This window comes from Equus przewalskii, chromosome 20 (assembly GCF_037783145.1).
Source record: "Equus przewalskii isolate Varuska chromosome 20, EquPr2, whole genome shotgun sequence".
Lineage (NCBI taxonomy): Eukaryota > Metazoa > Chordata > Mammalia > Perissodactyla > Equidae > Equus > Equus przewalskii.
The window spans coordinates 27,265,854-27,283,117 of NC_091850.1; positions in this window are offsets into that span (position 1 = coordinate 27,265,854).

Here is a 17,264-nt window from a genome sequence, read left to right on the forward strand (position 1 = left end):
CCACCGGGACAGACATTCCCGTGTTGTCAGTGTGCTGGAATACTTGGACCAGGCGTAGTACCTCATCAGTACTCTGCCAACAGGAGGGTTGTCCATCGCAAACTGCCTTTGGATTTCCTTTTTCATCAGTAGTAAAGCGACCTCTAAGTTTGTGTCCCAGGTTCTCTCCAGCACTAGAATTCTTTGAAATCTAACGAGTCAAATCTGAAAGAAGTGAAATCTCCAGAGGCTTAAGTCTCCTTTGTGTGTGAGGGGCACCACTCCATGCTAAATAGGCAAACTGTGAATCCACAGGGCATGCTCTCACTTCAGTGTTTATCAATCGAAAGTCTCAATTCTGTCCCTAAATTGATGGTTTTTGTTGGACCCCAAAATGTGAAATCAAGAAAAAAATGTATATTTTCCATGTGACCCAGTTAAAGTGGGCTTTTCAAATTCTCCATTTATCATAGCCATTTTTTCCCAATAATTTGGACATTTTGGCTTTGCTGAAGTGAGGCGGTGGCAGGCATGGGTACCTTAGATGCCTCTCTGGTGTCTAATTATCTGCCTGCGTCAAAGGGGCTCTCCCTCCACCGTCCTCACCGGGGTCAGGGGTTGAGAGGGCCGTGGGTGTTTCAGCATGGTTCTTCCATGACCATGTGTTTGTGCTACCCAAATTTTGGCAAATCCACAGTCTCTCACCCTGAAAGTTATTTTTAGTTATGCAAATAAAGCAGGGCTGTAACGAATTATCCATATAAACATGGAACTTCAGAATCAATTCACTTCTGCCAAAGATTCTTGTTAGTCAGATCATTCCTGTTACCAAGTTGACTCTGCTGCCTATTACGGTAAACACACTCCCATTATCTCTGTCCAGGGAGGGCTTCTCCTCTGCTCCCCCACCACTATCCCCAAGAGGCTGTCCTAACCCTCCTGCAATGAGGAAACCCATTTCAATTGTAGAACCTGCCACTAGCAGACCCAGCCCACGGTAAACAGCCACGAAAGCACTGTTCAAAGATGGCAGGGCTCCTTTCCAGCGTCATTTCCAAAGGCCGTGGTGAAGAGTGGGGTAATTGGCCCTCTCCAGAAATACACACGATGGGGGCATATCAAACAGGCTCAATTCACTTCCTCCAGGACTTTTGACTTCTTTTTCTACAACATACTAAGAAAGTTATCTCATCTTGAAGTCATTTAGTGGCTTCGGTCTATCAACCAAGCTAACAGCTAGGATCGCTTTCAGATGCCTGAACTAAAAATCACTGGAAGTGCACCTGGAGTGATAAGTCTGGTCCAGGCTAAACTTGTGCCCTTTCCTCCTTGCTCAGGCAGCCTGAGAATCCATCCTTATGTGATCCCCCAGATTTTTGCTAATAAAATTAGAAAAGTGCCACATTTTTTTTTGAGGGGGAGATATATAAGCTTTTATCCAGACTTGTCTTTATAAGTGGACCCCAAGGGCATTGCTATTCCCAGGGGCCGGAGGATTTCATCATCTCTTGTTGATTTTCTTAACTTCCCAAGCCCTGCCTACACCTCTGGAAATAGTCCCCTCATTAAGATCTCTTCAGTTAGACAGTTTGAGTGTTTCATCTGATACCATGTCCTTCCCTCAAAATTCAGAATCCTGAGGAGGGTTTTTGACTGCCTGAGCCTGGGTTATTTGCCTACGTCTCAGTGTCTGCAAAGTGGGGAGAAGGGCTGCGTGCTCCCGCTTCTGTATGAAGGGGGTTCTGCCTCTCACCAAGACCCACAGTCATGGGGATTTCTCCCAAACAGAAAAGATGTTACCATGATCAGTAATTTCATTTTAATTTTTTAATTTTTATTTATTTATTTATTTATTTTTGAGGAAGATTAGCCCTGAGCTAACTACTGCCAATCCTCCTCTTCTTGCTGAGGAAGACCGGCCCTGAGCTAACATCCATGCCCATCTTCCTCTGCTTTATATGTGGGATGCCTACCACAGCATGGCTTTTGCCAAGCGGTGCTATGTCCACACCGGGGATCGGAACTGGCAAACCCTGGGCCACGAGAAGCAGAACGTGTGCACTTAACCGCCACTGGGCTGGCCCCAGATTGGTAATTTTAAAAAAAGACAAGTGTCTCCCAGATTGTTGAATTGGCAAAGTAGTTCTGCTTGGACAGAAAGGAGGGTAAGTGTATGAGGGTTTGTGTGTGTGTCTGTGTGTGTGAGGGTGCGTGTGTGGTGGGAGCATTAGACGACCAAAGGAGGTGGGAAGCTATTAATTAAGGAGGGCTTGAATGTCAGCCAAAGGAAAATATATGTCAGGAGATGGGAAATGGGGAGCCATTGACAGTCTTGAATATGGGCATGACGTGACGTGTCTGCGCAAGATTCATCAGGCAGAAGAGTGAAAATAAATCACTGGAAGGAGAGAATTTAACTTTCTCTGTTGGGCTGTAAGCTTCATGGGGGCAGAGCTTTCTGGAATTTTTAAATATTTCTTTTCCTAGAGATTAGCCCAGTGCCCGACAAGTAGTGAGTATTCAATCAATACTTATGATTGAGAGCAGAGAAGCAAGGACTAATCAAGAGGCTATTACATTAGCCCTTGTGAGAAACAACAAGCCTTAATGGAAGGAAAGATAAATCACGTATACTGAGCACCTACTATGCGCCAGGCATTTCACCTATATTCTCCCATTGAGCTTATAATCAATCTTCTGAGGTACATATTATTTGTTTCCATTTTACAGATGGGTCTTGAATAAATTAAGTAAAGAAGTCCACATTCATACACACAGTAAACAACAGAGCTGGGATCTGAACCCATGGGTTGAAACTCATACCTGTTCACGACAACATGCCATCGGATGGTAAGAGTGGGTGATGGTAAGAAGAGCACAGGTGTAAGCAAGGTCGGCAAGTGACTAAGTCCAGTGGGTGGGACAGAAGCAGGAGGGAAATTGAGGGGTTTGAGGTTTTGAGCTGGAATCACAGGGGAGAGCACTGACTCTATTAAAAAAAGATCGAGAAGTAAAGCTGAGGCACTTCTAAGGATAGGAAGCTTGGGTCTGTTTTGGGCATGCTGAGTGGGGCACTGGGGGACAATCGGAGGGAGCTATCCATTGGGCAGGTGGATGCAAGTTGGGACCCAGGACAGAGGCAGCAGTAAGGAAATGGATTTGCAAGTGGCCCATATGGAGAGGATGACTTGAAGGCACGGGCATGGATGAAAGTTCCCGAGGACAGGACATGAACGTACGTGGTCCAGGCATGACCTGCAGGTGCGCCTGAGTAAGCTCAGATCCTCAAGCATCCTGAAACCAGGTCTGCCTCACTAACTCTTCCTATCAGCAGTTTTCTTGAGATTTTCCACATCTATGTAAGTGGGGTGTGTTGACAAGGGGTGAAAAATACATAAAGGAGTTCTGATCAATGAAGGATTTGCTGTTGGTGTTACTTAACGTGCTGTACACACCCAACTTGCTCGATCTTCTCAAGGAGAGAAAATTGAAATAACTCAGTTAAGAATGGCAGATGCTGAGAATTCTTCACCTGGGAGCTGAAAAGCCAAACTCCAGAAGCCATGACTCTTCAGGTCACCTACGTGTTACTAGAGGCTTCATCTGGGCAATCCCTGGGCTCAGCCTCCAGGATTGGGTTTCTGTGCTGGCAGGTGGGGATTTCCCCTCCTCTCCATCCTTCCCTCTCCCACCCCCTCCCCATGAAGACTCACTGGCAGCATCACCTTGTCTGAGGGCTCCCTCTCTATGAGGCTTTCTAAGAAGCCAGGTTGCCCCCCAAAGAGTAGTGACTACTGACACGCTGCTTCTCAGGCCAAGCTGCCCTATTACAGCCGCGTCAGACACAGCTACCTTCATCTTTCTACATCAAACTAAAAAATGACCTCATTTCTATTTGAACATAGATAATCCAAAATGGCTGAACTTTAAAAATAAGAATCTTTTTGCATGCAACATTCTATAAAGGAAGAATACCCTGATTAATTTAGGAAAGCATTTTACCCTAACTTAATTATAAAAGACTGAAAATGTGCTTTTGCATCTTTTTAGGATGACATCCCATGGCATCTACGCTACATAACAATTTCTATGACAATAAACACATAGCCTTGTGAGTTGGTAGTTGCATAATTGTGGTTTTCCTCTGCTTGTTCTCAGAGGTGGAGAGCTGCCTGTGTGTTTTTACTTCCCCTTCTTTTTTCTTCCCAGGGGGAAAAAAACAAATGGAAAACACACCAAACCAGAGGGAAAGAAATAGTCAATATGCCATTGCTGCCTGTAAGCTGTGGTTTATTTGCCCGCTCTCTGAATGATCTGTGAAGCACTTTGCTGGCAGGTTCAGCTCAGTGCACTCTGAGTGGCAATGCTTACCAATGACCACCAGAGGGCAGTCACGGCCTCAAAATACACGGGGAACGCTTTCTTGCCTCCATCCACAAAATGAGTACCTGGGAACGAATGGCTCTTGCTTCGACCACCTCTCTCAACCACTGTATAGATAATTACCATGATGAACAGGATGCGCATGGGCTCGGCAGTCACACTGCCTGGGTTAAATCCTAACTCAGCCACTTACTAGCTGAATGACCTTGGACAACTTACTTAACCTTCCTGGACCTACTTCCTCCTCATTTCTAAAATGAGGATATTAATAAACCATATCTCACAGGCTATTGAGAACAGTTAATGAGTTAATATTTTTCAAGCTCTCAGAACATCTCCTTGCACATTGTAAGCCATTATATTTATGGTTATTACTCATCGTATTACATTAAACCCTTTTTTCTCTTTCAGGGCCCCAAGTGAAGTGTTCAAGGAGAAGGGATGTGACTCAGGAGAAAGGAGGGAGAAGGCTTTGGTCAGTCTCAGGCCATGCCAGGAATCTCTGGGTGACAGAGAAGGGGATGTGGGAAATGTCTGCGCCCTACAGGAGAGCAGGAAAATGGTTCTAAGGGAGGGTGGGGGGCAAGCCCTGGCCTAAGTTTGCCTGTATCTTTCTCAAAGGCAGAAGGACAGCCCCAAGCTTAGGCCACGCCATAGGAAGGTCAGCAGGCGTCTGGCACAAGAAGGGCTTGAGGCAAGCAGAGAGCTGTCCTTCCGGCCGCATTCAAGCATGGTACAATTAGCCGCAGCCCCAGGAGGCCATCCTGAGGTGCCCGCCGCTGGGCCACCTCTCCTTGCAGTCTGGGTAAAGGACAAAGGGAGGACACCACCTCTGAGAGAGAGGCCTCGGGGGCTACTTTACAACCAGCATGGCAGAGGCCAAGGAACCAGGTAGATGTTCTAGCTGCCTTGAGCAAAGGCGGGAATGTGACAGAAGGGAGAGCTGCCCCGCCCGGGAGGTGGTGGGGGACCCATGAAGAAAGCAGGGCTTCAGTCTTCTTGAGATGTTTCAGAAACCTCTTGGGAGTGATCTGAAGATAAGCTCTGGGTAAGCTCCTGGAGGACAGGGACCACATCTTACCTGGCATTGTGGATCAGCGACTGTGCCTGCCAAAAGGCTCTCTCCTCCTGGCTCATGAGAAGATTGTACTTTCCTGCCCACTTGACATCAATATGGCCATGTGACTGTGCTGGGCTAACAAAATATAAGCAGAAGACTTAAGAGCCCATGCAGACTTCACCACGTTCCTTTTTCCCTCTGACCCGGCAGTTGATGGCTGCTCCATCAGCCTGTGTCACAGCGTGACCACAATGAGCAGAACGTCCCCTAGGCTGACCTGTGGTAGACATGTAGCAGGAGTAAGAAATCAGTCTTTGTTGCCTTAAGCCATAGAATACTGGGCTTATTTGTTACTTGTTACTGCAGCATAACCCAGCCTTTCCTGACTGACACAACAGGTCCTTTTGCATAGCCCTCTGCTGTATACACATGCCTTTTTTCATGCACCACCTTATTTGATCCTCTGGAAAGTGCTGTGAAGTGGGTCTATCACCCCAATTTTCCAGATAATGAAACTGGGTCCCAGAAAGCTCAAGTATTCAGGGTCTCAGAGCAAAGTGATAGAGCTGGGAATCCAACTTAAGCCCCAGGATTCCACCATGCTCCTTAGGATGATGCCTGACACCTAGCAAATGTATATTGATGTAAATGGAAGTGATAACACTGGCCAGCACAGCCGCAATCATCATCATCATAATGCTTTCACCAGGACGACTCTTTTCTTGGTGTCATGGACGTAAACGTAAAGCATAGCTGGTTCCATGAACAGCAAGGTTGGTAAGAAATGATGCGTAGGGTGTCTCACAGAGAGGACAGACGTCAGACAGCATCGCCTCGCTTGGGAGGGCTAGTTTACTGTTATCAAAAGCCTAACATTTATTAGAGTATGTTTTAAACCAGCTTCTGTTATTCCATTCCCCGCCCCACCAAGTCCCTAACACGTTCATCCTGACACCGAGCTCTCTCATTCTTTGTACTAAACTCTCCTCCAATAATGTTGGCCTATTCTAGCACCTCACTCACTCAGCGCCCTTCTTTCTCCTGGGAAACTGGCAAACTAGTCTAGCTAACTCAGGAGAAGGCTGTGGGTGTGCTGTTGCTCCTCTGTGTCACATTTAGACATTAGCTTGCCCCTCTCCGTGCTGTTCCAGCAGTGGGATTTCAGAGCCACTCAGCAGGCTGGTAGGGGAGGGAGCTCAGCACTGGCTGACTTTTCATTACACCTCAAATCACATCCTGTAATTGGCAGCCGACTCCACTCAGCCTAAGACCGCTCTCTGCATCCATCCATCCTTCACTGCTGACTTTGAAGGGATCAAAAGAGCTCTGTGTATTTTTGTAATCTACCTAATCTTCAGAACGATCCCTGTGAGGATGCAGGTATCATCACCACCATTTTTCAGATGAAACGAAGGCCCAGAAAGTTTTAGTGACAGGCCCAAGGTCACCCCCGTGAGCTGGTGGCAGAGATGGGAATAGAACTCAGACCGGCTGAGCTCCCAGGCCATCAGTCTCCATTAGACCCTGCTGTCTCGCTGAATTCCCCCTGCAGTTTTAATTGAATATCATGTTCTTCTTCACTTCCTGCCCTAAACAGAGCAACAGCTGCCACTTACCCTCCTGAGCCGGCTGGCGGTACTTCAGTGGTGGGTGAAGTTATCCTGGGATATAAAGTGGGTGAAGCATTTCAGGATAAAAGGGCCCATCCGAACGGAAGATGTTCACAAAAGTATAAAAGGGATGCCCCAACTTTACTCTTTTCCCTGACTTTCAAATGACATCGGAAAACTGCGTGGGAGGGTGAGTATGGTAGTTAAAAGGAGGGGATCCTGTGGAGGAAAAAAATAAAAGATGTGTGTGTAATTGGATGAAAACTTCTTGGCAAAAAAAAAAGGAGCAATGTTTTTGGTGAGAAGTCCAACGTACAGCATTGTTAAACTGTCCTGGGTTCGTTTTCTTAGGAATGATGTTCTGGGGTTTCAGGAGGATTAAAAGCCAGAGGACTAAGGTGCGCTTTACCCCATTCCATCTACTGTGCAGTTTCTACCGCAGAGGTTCTAAGACTTGGGGGTGTATCAGAATGACGTGAGCAATTTAGGAAAGGCATTGGTTTCCCGACCTGTCCTGGGAAATTGTGGCTTAGGAGAATTTGTGATTGACGTGGAGGGGACAGTTAGGGAAAGCTGACCGATGGCCATCATTATGCCCCTGCCTCTCATGTACATTTTGGAAAGGTGTCTCCCGGTGGAGAATAAATGGAGTAGGCCTGCAAGGAGGGGGCTGCATGTCTCCTCCACAACAGGAGGTCTGGTCAGCCCAAGGCAGCCTGCTCCACCATGAGCGCATTTGCAGAGGCCCGTCTGCAATGGGAGTGAGGCTCCTCATTACCCTTCAGTGCACGGAGGACCCGTGAGGAGAGGAGAATCTCGCCCTTGGAAATCCGAGCGGTTTGGTCCAGGCCAGGAGGAAATTGAAAAACTTCCCAACCAAAACGTCTACTTCCGGAAGAGACAAAAAGCAGCTCAGGGTCATAAATCCGTGCCAACACCCAGGACCCAGAGGTCAGGCTGGAGGCCCGGAAGATCAGTGGGCTCTGAGGGTGAGGAATGCAAGGCGGGGATCCCTTGCCTTCAGGGGGATCCGCTGGGTCCCCCGGGCTGCCGATTGGGCGCCAGCAGACGCCCCCCGCGACGCGGCAGGATTCCAGAGGAGCAGTCAACCTCGGGCCCCTGGGTCGCCGCTGCCTCGCTGTGTTTTGCAGAGTGGCGTTTCTCCTGGAACCCAGCTCAGGCAGGCTCGCCCAGAGGAAGCCAATCATGAGACTGGACAGTGTAAACAACCGGCAGCCTCTGTTTTCTAAACCGAGAACCTGAGCTGAACCAGGAGGTCAGGTCGGCTGCCCAGGTGCCCGCACCAGTCCCCAGAGTGGGGCTGTCTGCCCAACTGTGCCCCATAGTGGGCAGTGGGCCCCTGAGAAGGCAGCCCTAATTACATTCAGGAGCCCATGAAGTGCTCAAGAAATCATGAATTATGACGGCCACAGCAAGGACTGAATTATGACTCAGGGGCCTTTGGCTGTTAACTTCCATTCAAGGGGCTTCTAATTTCAACAGGCAGACATTCCCCCTCTGGCAGCATTTCCCATACTCCCTCTCATCTTAAAGTCTCAGTCACCCCAAAGTTATGAAAATCTGCAGAAAGGTGTCCTTAGAATCAAGAAAAGCTTAAACTTGTCTCACTGAACCCTTAAGATTCGAGTATCACAGTGGCTGGAGGGGAGGAGGTCATTTCCAAGGGCGAAAGATGGGCCTGCTGATACTAAAACATCTACGTTTCTATATTTTAATAACTTTTCACTGCTAGAGAACAAGGCAGATAATTGTCATCTGAAGTGAAGGGGAGGGTGGAGAAATTTTAAATGGTTTGAACTTAGAATAAAGCTTGTTCCTCTCAAGGACGGCATGTCGTGTTGGGTAAGTTCTCCAATATTTCCAGGCCTCACATTTTTCTCTCCATAATATAGCTGTCATTTCATCCAGTAAGCAAAGCATGAATCTTAACCGCCACTAAAGGAACTTGAGTTCCACATTTGAAAGGCAGCAAAAGCTGAGTGCAATATTAGTGTGTGATTGTGATAAAATCAAGAATTCAATATAAAAGGCTGTGGAAGTTGGAAGATCAAGTCTTCCAAAGATATAAGGAAACGTTGAAAGTAGAGGCATCACTGTTCAACATGGGGTTGATTCTTTTCTTGAGCAGTCCTCACTGAAGGCCATCTCACATCTCTGAAATGATGTTAGAAATGAAACAGAAATCAGGACAAGGAGAGGTGGCAAGATGTAGGAAAATGGTCGATGATCTAGACTTGGCCAACCCCAATTCTAGCCCCAGCACTAACAAGTTTGTGATCCTGAGCAAGTCCTCCCAAGATTTGGCTCTTGCTATCATCACAGTTTCATTTTGTTGTGTTTTTTAATTGTGGAAAAAACATGCAACATAAATTTACCCTCTTTCCAGTTTTTAAGTGTACAGTAGAATATTGTTAACAATAGGCTATGTACAGTGTTATTCAGCAGATCTCTAGAACTTTTTCATCTTGTGTTACTGAAACTCTATACCATTGAACAACTCCTTGTTTACCCCTCCCCCCAGCCCGTGGCAACCATCCTTCTACTTTCTGTTTCTATGAGTTTGATTACTTCAGATACCTCATATAAGTGGAACCATGCAGGATTTCTTTTTTTGTGACTGGCTTATTTGACTTAGCATAATGTCTTCAAGTTTTATCCATGTTGTAGCACATGCCAGGATTTCCTTCTTTTTAAAGACTGAATAATACTCCATTGCATGTAAATATCACGTTTTCTTTATCCATTCATCTGTTGGTGGACATTTAGGATGCTTCCAGATCTTAGCTATGGTGAATAATGTTGCAATGAATGTGGATGTGAAAATATCTCCTCAAGAGCTGTTTTTAATTCTTTTGGATATATATACCCAGAAGTAGGGCTGCTGGATCATATGGTGGTTTTATTTTTAATTTTTTTGAGAAACCCCCATACTGTTTTCCATAATGGCTGCATCATTTTATAAGCCCACCAAGAGTGTGCAGAAATCCCACTTTCTCCACATCATTACCAACACTTGCTATTTTCTGTTTTGTTTTGATAGTGGCCAGCCTAACAGGTATGAATGAGGTGATATCTCATTGTGGTTTTTCTTTGCATTTCCCTGATGATTAGTGATATTGAGTATATTTTCATATGCTTATTTTCAATTTGCATATCTTCTTTGGAGAGATATCTATTCAAATCTTTCACCCATTTTTAATCAGGTTGTTTGCTTTTCTGTTATTGGGTTGTAGGAGTTCTTTATGTCTTCTGGATATCAGTCCTTTATCCAACATAAGGTTTGTGAATGTTTTCTCCCGTTCTATAGGCTGCCTTTTTACTCTGTTTCCTTTGCTGTGCAGAAGTTTTTAAGTTTGATGTAGTACCACTTGTCTATTTTTGCTTTTGTTGCCTATACTTTTGGTGTCATATCCAATAAATCATTGCCTATTCTAAGGTCATGAAGGCTTTCCCTATGTTTTCTTCTAAGAGTTTTATAGTTTCATGTATTCCATTTAGGTCTTTAATCCATTTTGAGTTAATTTTTGTATATGGTGTAAGATAAGGCTCCTTTCCTTTGCATGTGGATATATGTTTTCCCAGCACCACTTGTTGAAGAGACTGTCCTTTCCCCATCGTATAGTCTTAGCATGTTTGTCAAAGATCATTTGACCATATATGTGAGGATTTATTTCTTGGCTCTCTATTCAGTTCCATTGGTCTGTATGTCTGTCTTTATGCTGGTACCACACTGTTTTGGTTACTATAGCTTTGTAATATGTTTTGAAATCAGAAAGTGTGAGGCCTCTAGTTGTTTGTTCTGTCTTTGTTCTTCTTTCTCAAGATTGTTTTGGGGTCTTTGAGATGCTATATGAATTTTACGATGTTTTTTTTCTCTTTTTGCAAAAAGTCCCACTGGGATTTTGCTGGGGATTGTATTGAATCTGTGTATGGCTTTGTAGGTATGTACATTTTAGCAATATTAACTCTTCCAATCCGTGAACATGGGATGTTTTCCATTTATCTGTGACTTCTTTAATGTCTTTCATCAGTGTTTGATAGTTTTCAGTGTATAAGCCTTTCACCTCCTTGGGTAAGTTTATTCCAGAGTATTTTATTCTTTTTAATACTCTTGTATATGGGATTGTTTTCTTAAATTGCTTTTTGAATTGTTCACTGTTGGTGCATAGAAATGCAATTGAATTTTGAGTGCTAGTTTTGTATTGTCCAACTTTGTTGAATTCATTTATTAGTTATAATAGTTTCTTTTTTGTGGAATCTTTAGGGTTTTCTGCATAAGATCATATCATCTGCAAACAGAGATAGTTTTCCTTCGTCCTTTCCAATGTGAATGTCATCTATTTCTTTTTCTTGCCTAATTGCGCTGGCTAGGATTGCCAGTACTGTGTTGAATAGAAGTGGCAAGAGTAGGATCTTTGTCTTGTTCCTGATCTTAGAGAAAAAGCTTTCAGGTTTTCACCATTGAGTATGATGCTAGCTTTGGGCTTTTCATATATGACCTTTATTATGTTGAGGCAGTTTCCTTCTGTTCCTCATCTGTTCAGTGTTTTTACCATGAAAGGATTTTAAATGATGTTAAATGCTTTTATGCATCAATTAAGATGATTTCATGATTTTTGTCCTTCATTCTGTTAATGTAGTCTATTACATTTGTTGATTTTTGTATGTTGAACCATCCTTACATCTGAGGAATAAATCCCACTTGGTCATGGTATATAATCCTTTAAATGTGCTGTTGAATTAGGTTTGCTAATACTTTGTTGAAGATTTTTGCATCAATATTCATCAGGGATATTGATCTGTAATTGTTTTTTCTTATAATATCTTTGTCTGGCTTTGGTATCAGGGTAATTCTGGCCTCATAAAAGAAGGTTGGAAGTGTTCCCTCCTCTTCAATTTCTTGGAAGAGTTTGAGAAGGATCAACATTAATTCTTCTTTAAAAGTTTGGTGGAATTTTCCAGTGAAGCCATCTGGTTCTGAGCTTCTTTTTGTTAAGAGTTTTTGATTATTGATTCAATCTCCTTACTAGCTATAAGTCTGTTCAGATTTTCTATTTCTTTATGATTCAGTCTTGGTAGATTGTATGTTTCTAGGGATGTGTCTTTTCTTCTAGGTTATCCACTTTGTTGGCATAGTTCATAGTAAGTAAGTTCATAGTAAATTCATTGTTCATAGTAAGCCTCTTATGATTCTCTGCATTTCTGTTGTATCAGTTGTAATTTCTCCTCTTTCATCTCTGATTTTAGATATTTGTCATCATGTTTAAAAGGAGATTGTTGAATTAGACGATTTCTAAGGCCTTTCCAGCTCTGAAATTCTTTAGCATCTCAAAGGAAAATTTAAAAATGTATTATAAAATATTTAAGACATACAAATGATTTAAAGAAGAGTACAATGAATACCCACCCAACTTAAGAAATAAGTTATTGACATAATAGATAACCTTCTGTGTATCCTTTCCTAAGTGTGTTCTCCATCCCAGAAGAACCCACCATCCTGAATTTTGTGCTATTCATTCTCATGCATTTCTTTATATTTTAATTCTATATATATATATATGGATCTCTGAGAATTGCATGGTATTTTTGCCTGCTTTTAACTTTATGTCAGTTGTATCATACTGTATTTATTAGTCTACAAGTGGCTTTTGTCCTCTTAACATTTTGTTGGTGACCTTCATCCATGCTGGTGGATGTAACCCTTGTTCATTTTCACCCCTAGTACTTGATTGTATGCAGGTGCCACAGTTTAATTACACACTGTTGGTGGACATTAGGTTGTTTCTATTGTTTTGTTTTAACAAATAATCTTACTCCAAATATGCAAGTATGTATCCCGTTTACACTCATGTGAGACTTGCTCCAATAGTGGACTACCTGGGGCATAGGGAATGCACATCTTCACTTTGACTAAATAGTGCCAAATTTTTCTCTAAAGTAATTGAACCAATGTATACTCCCACCAGCAAGGTACAAGATTTCTCATTGTTTAACCCCTGTACCATCACTTGGTAGTGTCAGATATTTTATGCCCAACCCGATGAGCATACAATGGTAACCTGATATAATTTTCACTTGCATTTTCCTGATAACCACCATGGTAGTTCATTTTGTCATATGTTTACCAGCTATTCCTGTTTCATCCCCTGTGAATTGCTTCTTCATATTTTTTGCCTACCTTTAATTTTTAATGTGGATGGACTGTATTTACTCCTTATCCTAGGAAAGTCATGGATTGCATGACCAGATTGCACTATGGTGAATTGCATTCTTGGGGAATTTATAACATAGCTCCCACTTGTACCACAAGAATGTGTGGATGAGCAGCACCTTTCCTTAGGTGCGTTCAGTGGATCCATATTTTCTTCACACCAGCCAGTGCAGGTGGAGAATGTGAGTCTCCTGTTAGAGAATTGAAACTCGGGGTCCTCACAGCACTTGTTGCTGAGCTGATGCTGAGTCTATCCGGATGACCACCTGCACCACCTGATCTGGAGAGGCCTAAGCATGCACTGGAGGGAGGCTGTACACACTAATTCTCCACGTAAAAAGTCATGGAGTTATGGCTCCACGCTCTAATACTGAGAGTTTCCTGGGTTTTATGGAGAAATGTGGATTCCTGGTATTTTTCAAAGTTGCAAAATGCTAACATGTATTTAGAGAAGTGTCACAAGCGAAGCCAAAAGAAACATGCCCAAGGTTGAACTGGAGATTTCTCTTACTGCAACTTTGGAGCACAGCATTCACCAAAGAAGCATCAGCAGTGAAGAGGCAAAGAGCCTCTCATGTTCATTCTTGTTTAACTCTTCTTATAAAAGACTCATTTGTCCACAGGGGGTTTAAACAAGTCAGGATACAAGAGGCGGTAGATACATAGGATAAATCGACCTCTGCTTGCAAATCTGACTAGCCTCTGATTTATGTGAATTGCTGCTGCTGTCACTGCAGATTGTTGTCCCAGCTACAGTCAGGTTGGGTTGGTTTGCAAAGTGTAATGCTAGTGTAGACTGGAATGTCCAAACTGGGTGCCTCTGCACTGGAGAAGACTAAACTCTCATTGTTAGGCTCCATAGTAAAAAATAGAAACTGTGGCTTTGGAATTGAGACAGTTCAAAGGACATTTAAGAGACAGAGAAGAGAGATTTCTTTTCCTCAACTCTCAGCCTCTTTCAAAAATATGTACACACACACACACACACACACACACTTCCATTCAGAAAAGCACCCCATGCAGCCCTCATTCTGCTCATTTTAGTTTTTCGTATTTCTGCTTCTAGGTAGCAAGAAAAGCCTAAAGTCAGGTGTATGCAGAACAAAAAAAGAGAAAAATTCTAACGATTAGGCCTGAAAATCATAAAAGAATGAACAAACGTGTTTACCAGCAGGTCATGAAGTAAAGCAACGTTCCATCAATACGTTAGTCAATTAATGCGTAGCTATTGAGTGCAGGGTGTTGAATGTATTCTGGGTGGGGAGGCCCCTGTGGCTTGCCCAGGGCCCACTGGCAGGGGTATTTAGGAATATCCCACACCTGTGTGGCTGTTTCAGGTTTCAATCAGCATCTTAGACACAGCCAATAAAAGAATTATTAGAAAAGATAGAGCTAAGCAGAGAATAAATAGAAGACTGGAAGGACCTGCGCAAGGGAAACTTTGGAATAAATAAACCTTGACTAATTAATCCATTTGCAAATATTTATTGAGGACCTCGCATATGTTGTCAATGTCAATGTCGATGTCAGTGTCCTTTCTGTAGTATAACAGCACCTTTCCCTCTGTGCCTCAGTTTTCTCAGCTGTAAATTGGGGATAATAATAGTACCCACCTTGAAGGATCATAGTGTTAAATGAATAACACATTGAAAGCAAGTAGAACAGTGGCTGACATGTGGTAGTTATGCGGTCAATATTAAGGAAGGAGACAAATCACATGCACATAGAAACTGAACAACAATGAAGACATCAAAACAAGAGATGTCACTAGGCAGTGCATTATTAATTGCCAAACAAGTGCTTCTCGCCCCTGAATGTCAAAACCGAGGGCACAGAGCTAAGAGAGAGCCAAAGAGTTTGGTTTCTCTCACTAGCCAAGCACCTGCCTTTTGCACGTGTCTGAGAAGCTGCAAACTGGGTCCCTCCAGAGACACCGTGGATCGTGAGGGGCTTTTAGGAAAGGACTGAGAGCTGCCCCTTAGCACGGAGGTGGTGCAGTGGAGTGCTGGAGAGTGCTGGAGAGTGCGGCCGTGGGCCAGACCACCCATGTTCAAAGCCCAGCACTGGCACTTACTACTTGTAGGCTCCTGGGAAAGTTATTTAACTCTTCTGAGTCTCAGTTTCCTTGTATGTAAATGAAGAATGATAATAGTCTCTATTTTATAGGTTGGCATGAGGATTAAATGAGAGAGTTCACATAACGCTTGTGAGAGAGTACCTGGCATATACAAATTAAATTGCTCATCTAAATTGGGTGCCAAACCAGCTGCTTCTTCAAGATCTGCAAGGAAAGAAATTGTACAACCTGCTACAGTGTTCAACCCACTGTGGTGTTCAGAACTTCCTTCGTTAGGAAATCCTCCCTTTTTTAAGTTTATTTAATTTGGAAGGGCCATTAGAGATTTTTATAAACTGACTCATCTACACATGATGAAATTGAAGCCTGGAAAGTTTAAGCGACTTGCCCAGTTATCCAGATGGTTAGTGGCAGATGGGGCTGGCTCCCAGTTCTCCTGACACCCAGATCCGTGCTCTTCCTACAAAGTCTGCATTTATTGTTTCCCTCCAAAGTCCCTCTTGTCCCCTGCTCATTGTAGTAGAGATCCTTTGGTCCATGTGATTCCAAACTCGTAGGCAGAGCATTCCAAACCCTCCACGGTCTGACCTTATCTACCTAGTGGGGCACCCAACACACAGCATCCCTTCTTCCCCATGTGGTCTCTAGACAAATTGCAAAATAAAACAAAGGGTACAAACATGGCCAGATATCACTTTTATCATTGAGAAAGTGGAGAACATAGCTTATTATGAGAGCCAAGGGGCCTGCAACTGAGCCCCTGATTAGGGAGATGCCCCCACATAGCCCCAGGTATGTGGGCTGGGACCAGGAGAGCAGATTTCCATGTGACAGATATTCTGCATCCCGAGAGGAAGAAGGAGGGCAGGGCTGAGTAGAAGGTGCCCAAGTTTTCTTGCCTGATTTCCCAATCAGAGAAGTCACTGCACCTCCCCGAGGGCGGAGAGAAGTCAGGAGTGTGGGGAGGAAAAATCCCCTTTCTTAGAAACCAACACTAGGAAAAGACTTCCTTTTCTAGTGCCGCCTCTTTTTGTTTTTGTCTTTTGTTTTTTGCTGAGAAAGACTCACTCTAACAGCCACTGCTAATCTTCCTCTTTTTGTATGTGAGCTGCCACCACCACATAGCCACTGTCAGATGAGTGGTGTAGGTCTGCACTTGGGAACCGAACCCTGGCCACCAAAGTGGAGCATGCCAAACTTAACCTCTAGGCCACTGGGGCTGGCCCTAGTGTCACCTCTTTCTAACCACCCCTCCCTTGCTCCCTACTCTCTGGCCCTACAAACCACTTGTAAGCCTTTGTCCCCACTCAATTTGTGTTTCTGCTCACATTATTCCTCTTGAACACAGTGTCCATGTCCCCTGGGTCCCCCATTGTTGAGTGCTCACTCATCTTTCAAGACTCAGTTCATGTAGCACCTTCTGCAGGAAGCTCTTCCTTCCTCTTCTCATTTCTACCCTCAACACCCCACAGGGTAGAATTGACCAACTCCTTCTTTGTGTTCCCAATCTGTTCAGTACAGACTTGCCTTGTAGCCCTTTTAGGACTTTATTCCACATAATTCCTGAAGACAGAGGCCACATGGTACTCATCTTATGTTCAGAGCCTTACATAAAACCTTGAACATGGTAGGTCTTCAATAATTTTTTTGAATAAAAGATGTTGAATACTTTTCCTAGGTATATTAAATGATATTAAGCCAAGTCCTTGCCTTCTTCTCCTATTATTGGAATCTCATTCTTTCATTTACTCTTTAAGCACCGGTAGGTGTGTGGCACTCCATTCAGTACCACAAAGATACATAGTTTGTAGCCTCCCTTTCTGGAATTCTAAAGTCTTACTTGGAAAGATAAGGTACGTTCACAAGAAACAATTGAGTGTATGTACATGATTGAAGCAAATACTTCTTTGCACCCATAGAACA